Raw genomic sequence first — 13946 nt, forward strand, 5'->3', positions numbered from 1 at the left:
CCCCCCCCGAGTGCACAAATTTTTGTGCACCGGGCCTCTAGTATATATATATATATATATATATATATATATATATATATATACACACACACATAATGAGTGGCCAGATTATTATGACCACCCCATCGGTACTTCATTGGGCCAACTTTTGCCTTCAATACTGCGGCGATTCTTCTTGGCATTGAATCCACGAGATGTTGAAAGGTGATGCGAGGAATCTGACACCATGCCTGATGAATAGCACTGTCCAGTTCTGTGAGATTTGATGGTTGTGGAACCAGCTACCTGATGGCTCTTTTAACTTCGTCCCACAAATGCTCAATTTAATTGAAATCTTGTGATTGTGGGGGCCACCTAAGCAAGGTAAAGTCTCCCTCATGTTCTTGAAACCACTCCTGCACAATACAAGCACCATGGCATGATGCATTGTCTAGTTGGAAGAAGCCATCTCCATTGGGATACGCCATCAACATGATAGGATGAACTTGATCAGCAACGATATCTAGGTATTTTGTGCTATTCAGACATTGTTCCACACAAATTAAAGGGCCCAAATCATGCCAGGAAAACATGCCCCAAACCATAACACTGCCCACACCAGCTTGAAGGGTTGTACTCATGCATGTGGGGTGCATGCTTTCATGCTGTTTCCGACAAATTCTTACTCTGCCATCTGCATGATGCAACTGGAAATGTGATTCATTGGACCACATGACTTTTTTCCAATGCTCGACTGTCCAATTCTTGTGTTTCTGTGCGAATTGGAGACGTTTTATCTTGGTAACGGCAGACAGCAAAGGTGTTCGAACAGGCCTTCAGCTTCCATATCCCATACGATGTAGTGTACAGCTAATTTGCCTACAAACGTCAGGTGGTCATAATAATCTGGCCACTCAGTGTATATTGATTTAAGAGAGGAAGGGAGAGGGAGAGAGAGATAGAAACAGTGATGAGAAAGATCATTGATTGGCTGCCTTTTCCACACCCCACACTGAGGATCAAGCCTGCAACCCAAGCATGTGCCCTTGACCAGAATCAAACCTGGAACCCTTCAGTCCACAGGCCGATGCTCTATGCACTGAGCAAAACCAGCTAGGGCAATAATAACTATTCTTTATGAGATTCCTGAAATAAATATTCACACAAGGAAGAGTATCAATTAAAAATATAGACATTGTTTTATTAGTGGCAACCATAACTATTAATGCCAGCTTCTCTGATGAAGTTGGGCCAGAACCCAAAACTTAGGCACAAGGCCCAGAGAAGAATTCTTTATTGTCCTTTAATCCCAGTATTAACACTTTCTGGCAACTGAGTCATAGGTTTTTTTTTTTGGTTTTTTTTTTTTTTGAGTCATAGGTTCTTGCTGCCAGTTGCAACATGCAGGTGAAAGAAGTAAAGAGGAAAACAGATAGTCCCACCTACTGCTGTGAGTATGCCCTGCTTCAGCCTGCCCAGTCAGCCCCCTGGAAGAAAACACTTGAAGAGAGGAGCTTTGCAGGCAAGGTGACCTTATATAGCATGGTAATCCCACCCAATGGTGAAAGTGACCAGCTAGAACTCGTAGAACAGGTTTTAGTATCTAACCAAGTATTTAAGAGCTCCTTGTTCTTGGAGAAGACAGTGGAGATTGTGGGCTCAAAGCATAGAGAAGGGAAAATTTCCTAAGTTGAGGAGAAATGCTGAGAGCTCTCCTTCCCTGCTCCCTTGAGCCCTATCCTGACCAATTTAGTTATTTCTCCATCATTAAACTTAACAGAAAATACTAGTCAACCCAGGCCCTGGGTTAGAGGAAAATCCCATTGCCTCATTAACTGGGCCTCTTTCCTGAAATTTATTTCTCTCTGGGAATGATGAGATGGGAGTTTCACATTTTGTCCTCCAACCCTCCTGAAATGGGCCAGAACAGACCTGCAATTAAGTTTACTTGAAAGTCACACAATGGAAAGATCCAAGATGGCTGCCAATGGGACGGCAGGCTGCAAGATAGCGTGTGAGTGAGAGAGGGACAGGAGAGTGCATGGACGTGCGCGTAGTGTCTATATTTGTGAGTGAGGGACAGCTATATTCCATAGGACTGTTGGAGACTGGTGGACTGGGCTCCCCTGGCCAGACAGCCTTTACTACTGCTGAAATCTCTCCCAGAGTGCCCAGCTCTGCCGCAGAGACCACACAATCTTGAAGGGGAGAGCAGCTGTGATTGGAATCCCAGCCTTACCTTCAACCAGGGAGAACTCGGATACCTCTCGGGACCATACAACCACAATGCCCAGGGACCAGCTGCTTCAGCTGCAAACCCACGAACACTGAGACCCTAGCATCACTGACCACAGGCACATAAAATGTTTGTCCAGGGGGAGACAAGGTGGCTGCTGAATACACATCATGTCCTGGGCCTTCTCACACAGCAGATAGAAGGAACAGCTGAATTGAATAACACCCACCTAGAATTGGTGAATTAAACACAGGTGGTGAGGCAATCTGTGGACAGAAAGGACAGAGATCGCCTGGAGAGAGGTGAGAACTGGGGTTCAGGCTTGAGGGAGAAACGCACGCAGTGGGGACTAGAGTCTTAGAGGAAGACTGCACCCCACTAAATCTGCGGCCCTTGGAGTTAGTGTAGCCCTTGAATGTGGAAGGGAGTCCACAGGGCTGCTGGCAGAGGGGGGCTCTACATCTAAGCCCACAGCCATGGAAGAATGTGCCCAGAAAGGCAGCCTGAAGTTCTATCTCGGATTCGCAGTGCCTGGGGGAGAAATACGTGGGTCGGCACAGTTCCTTTGTCTTTTTTTTACTTCCTTGCTTTTGCTTGCTAAGCCCAGTATGTAGGATCTTCCAATAAAAAACACTCACAGAGACTGCAGGGGAAAGTTGTTTTTGTGGCAACTTAGGATCAGAATAAGTAGAGATGAGCAGGAAACCAGCTCTGGGTCAGTCCATCCCTCCAACCCAGTATTTAGTGCGGCAGGGAAAGAAAAGTCTAAACACTGCATAATGGGGCCATTTAGTCCCGGATATTGATACAGAAATACTGCCACCCAGGGGTTATGTCAGAAATTGACTCTTGTGTAAATACAACTGAAGGTAGAGAGAAACAAAGTGAGCAGAGAGATCCCGCCTGCTTGAAAAAAAGGTTGTGGCTTATGACACAGAGGAGCAGTGGATCCCAGGGAACTTCAATACTGTGCTGACTACCTGACAAGAAACAGACATGCCAAACAGAACAGTAGAGGAAGTGAACAATCTTTACTACTTCACTTTTTAATTTTTTATCTTTTACTTAAGAAACTAAATTTCACATAGAAAATCCTAAGGACTCCATCAAAAAATTATTAGACTTAATAAATGAATTCGGCAATGTAGCAGGATACAAAATTAACTCCAAGAAATCGATGGCATTTCTATACACCAATAATGAACTTATAGAAAGAGAGACTAAAAAAACAATCCCATTTACCATCGAACCAAAAAAATTAAGCTACCTAGGAATAAAGTTAACTAAAGAGGTAAAAGACTTCTACTCAGAAAACTACAGGACACTGAAAAAGGAGATAGAGGAAGACATAAACAGATGGAAGAACATACCATGTTCATGGATTGGTAGCATCAACGTCATCAAGATGTCCATACTACCCAAAACAATCTATAGATTCAATTCAATCCCCATTAAAATACCAACAGCATATTTCACAGACCTAGAACAAACTCTCCAAAAATTCATTTGGAATACAAAAAGACCCCAAATAGCTGCAGCAATCCTGAGAAAGAAGAACAAAGTAGGAATTATCTCAATACCACATATCAAGCTGTATTACAAAGCCACTGTTTTAAAAACAGCTTGGTACTGGCAGAAAAACAGGCATATAGATCAATGGAATAGAATAAAGATCCCAGAAATCGACCCAAAACACTAGGCTCAATTAATATTCAACAAAGGAGGCATGAACATACAATGGAGTCAAGACAGCCTCTTCAATAAATGGTGTTGGGAAAATTAGACAGATACATGCAAAAAAATGAAACTAGCCCACCAACTTACACCATACACAAAAATAAACTAAAATGGATAAAGGACTTAAACATAAGACAGGAATCCATAAAAATACTAGAGGAATCCACAGGCAGCAAAATCTCAGACATATGCCAAAGCAATTTCTTCACTGATACTGCACCTAGGGCAAGGGAAACTAAAGAGAAAATAAACAAATGGGACTACATCAAAATAAAAACTTCTACACAGCAAAAGAAAACATCAACAAAACAACAAGAAAGCCCACTGCATGGGAGAACATATTTGCAAATGTTATCACTGGTAAGGGCTTAATCTCCAACATTTACAGAGAACTCATACAACTTAACAAAAAGAAGATAAATAACCCAATCAAAAAATGGGCAACGGACCTAAATAGATACTTTTCGAAAGAAGACAGAAGAAAGGCCAAAAGGCATATGAAAATATGTTCAAAGTCACTAATCATCCAAGAGATGCAAATCAAAACGAAAATGCAGTACCATTCCACACCTGTCAGAATGGCTATCATCAACAAAACAACAAACGACAAGTGCTGGTGAGGATGTGGAGAAAAAGGAACCTTCCTGGACTGCTGGTGGGAATGCAGACTGGTGCAGCCACTGTGGAGAACTCCCATTTGACCCAGTAATCCCATTTCTAGAAATATATCCCAAGAAACTAGAAACACCAATTAGAAAGGATATATTCACCCCTATGTTCATAGCAGCACAATTCACCATAGCTAAGATTTGGAAACAGCCTAAGTGCCCATCAGTAGATGAGTGGATTAAAAAACGGTGGTACATCTACACAATGGAATACTATGCTGCGGTAAAAAAAAAAGGAGTTCTTACCATTTGCAATAGCATGGATGGAACTGGAGAGCATTATGCTAAGTGAAATAAGCCAGTCAGAGAAAGATAAATACCAGATGATCTCACTCATTTGTGGAATATAATGAACAACATAAACTGATGAACAAAAACAGATCCAGAGACAGAGAAGCATTGATCAGACCATCAAACCTCTGAGGGAAGGTAGGGGAGGGGGGCAAAGGGGAGAGATCAACCAAAGGACTTATATGCAAGCATATAGGCCTAACCAATGGACACTGACAACAGGGAAGTGAAGGCATGAGTTGGGGGGATAAGGGGTAACGTGGGGATAAGAACACATATGTAATAACTTAATAAAAAAAATAAAAAAGAAAATATATTTCTTTTCTCACTTGATTTTATTTTTTTATTATTATATTTTTATTTTTAATTATTATTATTACTAGTATTTCACCTTTTTTAAAATTTTATTTTATTTTTCTTTATTTTATTTTACTTTATTTTATTCTGAGATTAGTGATCTACATCCTTTTTCTTTTAGCATTATTTTACTCTTTCTCAATTTTTCCTTTATGCCAACACTCTCTTCCTCACTTTTCCCCTTTTTTTGTGCTGTTTCTCTTATTCCATTCCTGCTTTAATTTTTCTCTATTCTTTCTTTTTACTCCCTGTTAAAAACTGATCTTACTCATATATCTAATTTCTTCTCCCATGCTCCAAGTCTATACAAACTTCTCTCTTCTCTTTCTTCACTATCCAAAATTATTTTCCTCCTCCTTTTTATTCCTTAGTCTTTCTTTCAGTCTTGTTTTTGTTGTTTGTTAGATTGTTTGTGAGTGTGTGTTTTTTCCCTATTTTTGCTTCTGTCTTTCCTCTCCTCGCTTGTTCTCTTCTTCTATTAATAGCTTAATTAATTCCAATCACCAACTCAGGCCTATCTACTCTCTATTCTTCTTTTCCACTAATAGAGGAATACATAGATAGATTAAAGAAAGGGGAAATTTATATATATATATATATATATAGTTTTTTATTTTTCTTCTTATGCACTCATTCTCTTTCTATGTCCTTCATACTGAATTTATGGCTATTTCATCATTTATTCAATTCCTTGACATTGCCTTCTGGAAATAAGCTCTACCTCCTCAAATTCATCTGGGTGTTTGTTGCTTGGGTGTTTGTTGTTTGGATGTTTGTTGTTTGCATTTTTTGGATTAGTGGTTGTTTTTATGGAGTTTCCCCCCCCCCATATACATATATTTTACCCCTTCTTTTTTCTTCTCTTTATTTTCTCTCTTACATTTTTTCCTTTCCTCCATATCATTTGTGCACTCTTTTCTATCCCCTAATTCTCTTTTCTCTGGTGGTCACCTTTATTTGGAGTTATTAGTATCATGAATACATTTGTGTTTGGTGCCCTGTGCATTGTGTCTTGTCATATTGTAGTATTTTGTGTCTTTAAGTCAATGCAGGAGAGAGAGAGAGCTACATAACCAGACACCCTGAGAGGAGTAATCACGAGGAAACAAAGAAACAGCCAGCATACAAAAAAGGAGATATCACTGGAAAAGGAAGTAAATGAAATAGAGGCAAGCAATATGTCAGAGAAAGAATTCAGAGGAATAGTCATAAGGACGCTGAAAAGGATGGAAGACAAATTCAACAATTTGTGTAAGAACCAAGAGGAAATGAAGAAGAACTAAGAAGAAGTGAAAAATGACATTGCTGTAATAAAGAACACAATAGAAAGCATCAACAGTAGAATAGAAGAAGTGAAGGACTCCATCAGTGAGCTAGAAGACAAGGTAGGAAAAAATACCCAAGCAGAGCAGCAACTAGAAAAAAAAAAAACTTAAAAAAAAAAAACAGGAAGAGAGCCTAAGGGAACTTTGGGACAACACAAAACGAAACACCATACACATAAAAGGGGTGACAGAAAGAGAGGAAACAAAGCAATGAATAGAAAACCTGTTTGAAAAAAATAATGACAGAAAACTTCTCTGATATTGGGAAGAAAAAATTCACAAAAGTCCAAAAAGCTCATAGAGTCCCAAACAAGATGAACTCCAAAAGACCAACACCAAGACACCTTATAATTAAATTGGCAAACACCAACAGCAAAGTAAGAATCTAAAAGGCTGCCAGAGAGAGACAGAAAGTTACCTACAAGGGAAGGGATCTCCCATCACACTATCAACTGATTTCTCAACAGAAACACATCAGGCCAGAAGGGAATGAAATGAAATATACAAAGTCAGGCAAAGCAAGGGTCTGAATCCAAGAATACTGTAACCAAGGCTATCAATCAAAGTTGAGGGTGAAATCAGGAGCTTCACAGACAAAAAAGGACTAAGGGAATTTATTACCACCAAACCAGCAATGCAAGAAAGGCTAAAGGGTCTGCTGTAAAAGAAGAAATAGGAAAGGGAGAAGGAAAATTGGCATAAGGGATAAAAATGGCAACAAATAAGTACCTATCAATAATAACTTTAAATGTAAATGGATTAAATGCCCCAATCAAAAGACATAGTGTAGCTGAATGGATAATAAAACATGACCCATATATCTGCTGTCTACAGGAGACCCACCTCAGAACACAGGACACACACAGAATGATGTTGAAGGAATAGAAAAAGGTTTTTCAGGCGAATGGAAATGAAAAAAAAAGCTGGGGTAGCAATACATTTTTCTGACAAATTAGACCTAAAAGTGAAGGCCATAACAAGACATAAGGAAGGCCACTTCAGGGAGAAACCAAGATGGCGGCATAGGTAAACACCGGAAATTGCGGCCTCCCACAACAAATTCAAAAATACAACTAAAAGACAAAACGGACATCATCCAGAACCACAGGAAGGCTGGCTGAGTGGAAATTCTACAACTAGAAGGAAAGAGAAAAGCACACTGAGACTCAGAGGAGCTATGGAAGTGCAGAGGTGCAGAGGCGCACGCGGCAAGGGCTGGCATCTGAGACACGGCTGTCTTTTTGAATCGGGAGGGAATGGATTAGAAAACTGTGGTACATCTACACGATGGAATACTATGCTGCTGTAAAAAAGAAGGAACTCTTACCATTTGCAACAGCATGGATGGAACTGGAGAGCATTATGCTAAGTGAAATAAGCCAGTCAATGAAGGAAAAATACCACATGATCTCATTCATGAATAATAAAGACCATTACAAACTTTTGAACAATAATAGATACAGAGGCAGAACTGCCTCAAACTGATTGTCAAACTGCAGTGGGAAGGCCAGGGAGGGTTGGGGGGCAGGAGGGAGGGGAGTAAGAGATCAACCGAAGGACTTGTATGCATGCATATATGCATAACTAATGGACATAAGACACTGGGGGGTAAGGGAGGGCAGGGGATTGTCAAGGGCGGGCAGGGGGGGGGGAAGGACACATATGTAATACCCTTTGTAATACTTTTAGCAAAAAAAAATAAATAAAAATTTTAAAAAAAGAGTCTTGCTTTGTCTTTATATTTTGCCATTTTAATTATGTGACTTGGTGTCGGTCTTTTTAGGTTCATCTTGATTGGGACTCTCTGGGTTTCCTGGATTTGAGTGCCTTTTTCCTTCACCAGGCCAGGGAAGTTTTATGTCATTATTTCTCCAAACATGTTCTCTATTCCTTGCTCACATTCTTCTCCTTCTGTCACTCCTATGATGGATATGTTGTTATGTTTTATTTTGTCCCAAAGCTCCTTTTAAGTTTCCTATTGGTTTTTCAATTTTTTTTTTCCAACGGCTTTGAATGGGTGTTTTTTCTACCTTGTCTTCTAATTCACTCTTTCATTTCTCTGCTTCTCCTAGTCTTCTGTTGGTCCTTTCCAGGGTATGTCAGTTATGTAATTCTTTTTCTGCTTTATTCTCATTAAAGGTTTCTATCTCTTTTTTCATGCTGGTGTGGTTTTCATTAAATTTCATATAGTCCTCATTAAGTTACTTGTAGTTATCACTAAGTTGTTTGAGCACTGTTATAGTTATTACTTTGAATTCTCTATATGACAAATTGCTTGTCTCCATTTCATTTAATTCCTTTTCTGGTGATTTCTCTTTTCTTTTATTTGGGGCTGTTTTTGCCTCCCCATTTTTGCTGTCCCTTTGTGTTTGTTTCTATATATAATATCAAACTCTTATGCCTCCCAGTCTTTTTTAAAACAAAAATGTCTTCCTAATTGTACTTTGAATTTATTTAACCCTTGTCTATTAAGGCACTATGAACTTGAGAAATATTGAATTTGTAAAAAGCAGAATAAATTCGTTTTCAGTGACATGACTTGGAAACAGTATTGGATTCCTTCAAAATCTACCCATGTAGATAGATTGGTCTCCATGTAAAAAAAAAAAAAAGTAGCATTTTTTTCTGTTAAATATTCACAGCCTAACCTCAGAGTTCCTTGTCCCACTCTCTTAACCAAAGGAGAATATACATAAAACAAATGGATGGACAAAAATATAGTCATACCCAAAATATATGACTTTAGGTAAACTATGTTGAGAATATGGCTATAAAAAGGCCTGCTACCTCACCCCAAATCTACAAGGAGGCTAAGGACAACACACTCAGAGATACACCTGCTAGACTAAGATTTGATCTAAAGCTCAATAGGGGGCAGGGCTGGCTGGCCAACCTCCCGCAACCCCTCGCCCCAGCCAGCCCCACACCCAATAAGCCCCCACCACCCTGATCATTCTGCAGCACCTCCCACTGGCTGTTCCAGCCCCCTATGTGCTCCCACCACCCTGATCAGCCCACAGCCCCTCCCCCTGGCCATCCCCAACCCAGATCACCTTTGCCACCTCAATAGGGGGCGGGGCTGGCTGGCCAACCTCCTGCAGCACCCTCCTCCTGGCTAGACCTGCGATGGCCCCCACCACCCTGATTGGCCTGCAGCCCTTCCCTCTGGCTGGCCCCACCCCTGATTATCCCCTATCCCAATAGGAGGCAGCCAGCCAGCCAACCTCCTTTAGCCCCTCCTCCTAGCTGGTCCCACCCATGATGGGCCCTCACCACCCTAATGGGCCCACAGTCCCGCCCCCTACATGGCCCCACCCCAGATTGGCCCCCTACCCTGATCAGGGACAGGGCCGGCTAGCCAACCACCCATGGTCCCTCCCCGGGGCCACTGGCCTCTGGTCGGCATCCCCCACTCTATTTGGGGGCGTGGCCATCTGGTCCCACCCACAGCCCCTCCCCATGGCCAGCCCCGGCCCCAATCAGAGACGGGGCCGGCCAGCCAATTGCCTGTAGCCCCTCCCCCCAGCCGTCCTGGCCCTGATAGGGCCCGGATCAGGGTGGGCTGGCTGGCTATCCTCAGCTATCTCCTCCTCCCAATAGGCACAGCCCAGATCTGCCCCAATTGGGGCCGGGCCAGCTGACCCCACCCATGCACAAATTCATGCACTGGGCCTCTAGTTGGTAAATAACATTATATAAGTTTTAGGTGTACAACATTATAATATATCTATAAACCTATTGTGTGTTCACCACCCAAAGATTAGTCTCCTTCTGCCACCATATATTTGATCCCCATTACCTCTTTTTTTAAAAAATATGTTTTATTGATTTTGTACAGAGAGGAAGGGAGAGGGATAGAGAGTTAGAAACATCAATGAGAGAGAAACATCGATCAGCTGCCTCCTGCACACCCCCTACTGGAGATGTGCCCGCAACCAAGGTACATGCCCTTGACGAGAATCGAACCTGGGACCTTTCAGGCTGCAGGCTGACACTCTATCCACTGAGCTAAACCAGTTAGGGCCCCATTACCTCTTCATCTGATCCCCCGGCATGCTTCTCCTCTGGTAACCATCATTCTGTTATCTGTATCTATGTGTTTGTCTGTTTGTTTTGTTTGCTTGTTTGTTGCTTTTTGTTTTTTATCCCATATCTGAGTGAAATCATATGGTTCTTGTCCTTTTCCATCTGACTTGTTTTTTGTTTTTTTGTTTTTTAATATATTTTATTGATTTTTCACAGAGAGGAAGGGAGAGAGATAGATAGTAAGAAACATCGATGGGAGAGAAACATCGATCAGCTGCCTCCTGCACATCTCCCACCGGGGATGTGCCCGCAACCCAGGTACATGCCCTTGACCAGAATCGAACCTGGGACCTTTCAGTCCGCAGGCCGATGCTCCATCCACTGAGCCAAACCGGTTTCGGCTCCATCTGACTTGTTTAACTTAGCATGGTACTAACAAGATCCATTTATGTTGTCACAAATGCCAATATTTCATTTTTTATGGCTGAGTAGTATTCTATTGCATATATACAGGTCTTCTTTTTTTTTCAAAATGAAAACAACTTTATTGCAAAGTTTAGGACACAATAGACTTCACAGAACAACAGAAATAAGACAATCCCAAGACACTGGAGTGTAACATCACAGCTGACAGGTTAGTACTCCTCACCCTCATCCTCTCCCTCAATACTATCTGCTCCAACCTCCTCATAATCCTTCTCAAGGGCAGCCATGTCCTCACGGGCCTCAGAAAACTCTCCTTCCTCCATGCCCTCACCCATGTACCAATGGATAAAGGCACGCTTGGCATACATCAGGTTAAACTTGTGGTCCAGGCGAGCCCAGGCCTCAGCAATAGCTGTGGTGTTGCTCAGCATGCACACAGCTCGCTGCACTTTGGCCAGGTCTCCACCAGGGACCACAGTGGGAGGCTGGTAGTTAATGCCAACTTTGAAGCCAGTGGGGCACCAGTCCACAAACTGGATGCTGCGCTTGGTCTTGTTGGTGGCAATGATAGCATTGACATCTTTGGGGACCACGTCACCACGGTACAACAGGCAGCAAGCCATGTATTTACTATGGTCAGGGTCACATTTCACCATCTGGTTGGCTGGCTCAAAGCACGCATTGGTGATTTCTGCTATAGTAAGCTGCTCATGGTAGGCTTTCTCAGCAGAGATGACAGGGGCATATGTGGCCAGAGGGAAGTGGATGTGGGGATAGAGCACCAAGTTGGTCTGGAATTCAGTCAGATCAACATTCAGGGCTCCATCAAACCTGAGGGATGCAGTGATGGAAGACACAATCTGGCTAATAAGGCGGTTAAGGTTAGTGTAGGTTGGGAGCTCAATATCAAGGTTTCTACGACAGATGTCATAGATGGCCTTGTTGTCAACCATGACGGCACAATCAGAGTGCTCCAGGGTGGTGTGGGTGGTGAGGATGGAGTTGTAGGGCTCAACTACAGCTGGGGAGACCTGGGGGTCTGGGTAAATGGAGAACTCCAGCTTGGACTTCTTGCCATAATCGACGGAGAGACATTCCATCAGCAGGGAGGTGAACCCAGAACCAGTTCCCCCACCAAAGCTGTGGAAAACCAAGAAGCCCTGAAGGCCTGTGCACGGGTCAGCCAGTTTCCGAATTCGGTCCAGGACCAGGTCAATGATCTCCTTGCCAATGGTGTAGTGTCCACAGGCATAGTTATTGGCAGCATCTTCCTTGCCTGTGATCAGCTGCTCAGGGTGGAAGAGCTGGCGGTAGGTGCCATTTCGAACTTCATCAATGACTGTGGGTTCCAGGTCTACAAACACTGCCCTGGGTACATGCTTGCCAGCGCCCGTCTCACTGAAGTAGGTGTTGAAGGAGTCATCTCCCCCACCAATGGTCTTGTCACTTGGCATCTGGCCATCGGGCTGGATGCCGTGTTTCAGGCAGTAGAGCTCCCAGCAGGCATTGCCGATCTGGACACCAGCCTGACCAACATGGATGGAGATGCACTCACGCATAGCTGAGACTTGTAGGGCTCGGCGGAGCTGAAAATTCGAGGGACCGGGAACAAGGACCTCCCACTGACAGATTATCAAGGAATCCGGGTGAGAAGTCTGTACAGGTCTTCTTTATCCAATCATTGGTCAAGTTAGGTTGTTTCCATGTCATGGCTGTCTATATAATAAAATCCTAAGCAACCATTACAGCGGAACGACCAGAATGACCGGTCACTATGATGTACACTGACCACTAGGGGGCAGACGCTCCATGTAGGAGCTGCCCCCTGGTGGTCAGTGCGCTCGAGCTCCACTCAGCCAGAACCCAGGCTCATGGCTGGCTAACGCAGCGGCGGTGGCGGGAGCCTCTTCACCTCTGCAGCAGCGCTAAGGAGCAACGAGCTGAGCAGTAAGGAGTGAACAGGCAGGCAGTAAGGAGCAAGGGGTCTCAATCTGCGAGAGCAATGTCCAACTGTCAGCTTAAGCCTGATCCCCCTGGGTGATTCTGGACTGTAAGAGGGCACAGGATGGGCTGAGGGACCCCTTCCCCCCAGTGCATGAATTTCATGCACTGGGCCTCTTGTCTATATAATAAAAGCCCAGCGACCATTACAGTGGAACTACTGGAAAGACCGGTCACTATGATGCACCAGCCTCAGGGGCCGCCACCAGTGCCGCTACTGAACCTGAGGGCCCCGAGGCCAGTTGTGCGGCCACCGCCAAGGCACTCATAAAGAAGAACACAAAGGTGGCCAGTGTGAACGTGCAGCTTGAGATAAAGGCTCTGTGTGACGAATTCAATCAGCTGGGTGTGAGATGATTGTCACCAAGGCTGGCAGATCAGGGCTCCCCTATCCCCGCTGCGACTCACTCCATGTGGCACCAGTCTCAGGCAGTGGGCTTTGGCCCGATCCACATGAGCAAGACTGAGAAACAGGGTGGGGGGCACAGCCTGACCACCTACGGGTCCCTCTTGGCCCGGGCCAGCTCCTACACTGAGTCTTGGCTTTAGTGACAGCCGCCTGGCATGCTGGGCCAGAGGATACTTCTCAGGAGGCCAGGAAGGTGGTGGAGAGAAACCTTGTGTACCTGCTGCCTGACAAGCAGCCCAGGACCCAGCACCACCAGAAATAGACTGGCTCACAGCACACCGAGCTTGGTGGAAGGCAGCTTCCTGTGAAGTCAGGTCCTGGTGGATCCCACCTCAAAGGAAACTCAGTCTTTGTTTCCTTAGTTCAGTCTATCCCAGCTAAAGAGGATCAGCTGGGCACATTTTAGGGGAGAATTAAGACCTAAAACAGTGTGCTCTGTTCTGTTCTGTGGAGATTGCTACCCAGTTGTCTTAGGCCTAAATTCTAGGTGA

General features: G+C 43.8%; 1 pseudogene; it reads right to left on the bottom strand.

Annotated features, from left to right (window-relative positions):
- Positions 1 to 11144: 11144 nt before the first annotated feature.
- On the bottom strand, positions 11145 to 12632 carry LOC139002020 (tubulin alpha-1C chain pseudogene; annotated as a pseudogene).
- Between the last annotated feature and the right edge of the window lie 1314 nt (positions 12633 to 13946).

Source organism: Myotis yumanensis, unplaced genomic scaffold (genome assembly GCF_028538775.1).
Source record: "Myotis yumanensis isolate MYYU_CA2020_CCGP unplaced genomic scaffold, mMyoYum1.0.hap1 SCAF_2, whole genome shotgun sequence".
Lineage (NCBI taxonomy): Eukaryota > Metazoa > Chordata > Mammalia > Chiroptera > Vespertilionidae > Myotis > Myotis yumanensis.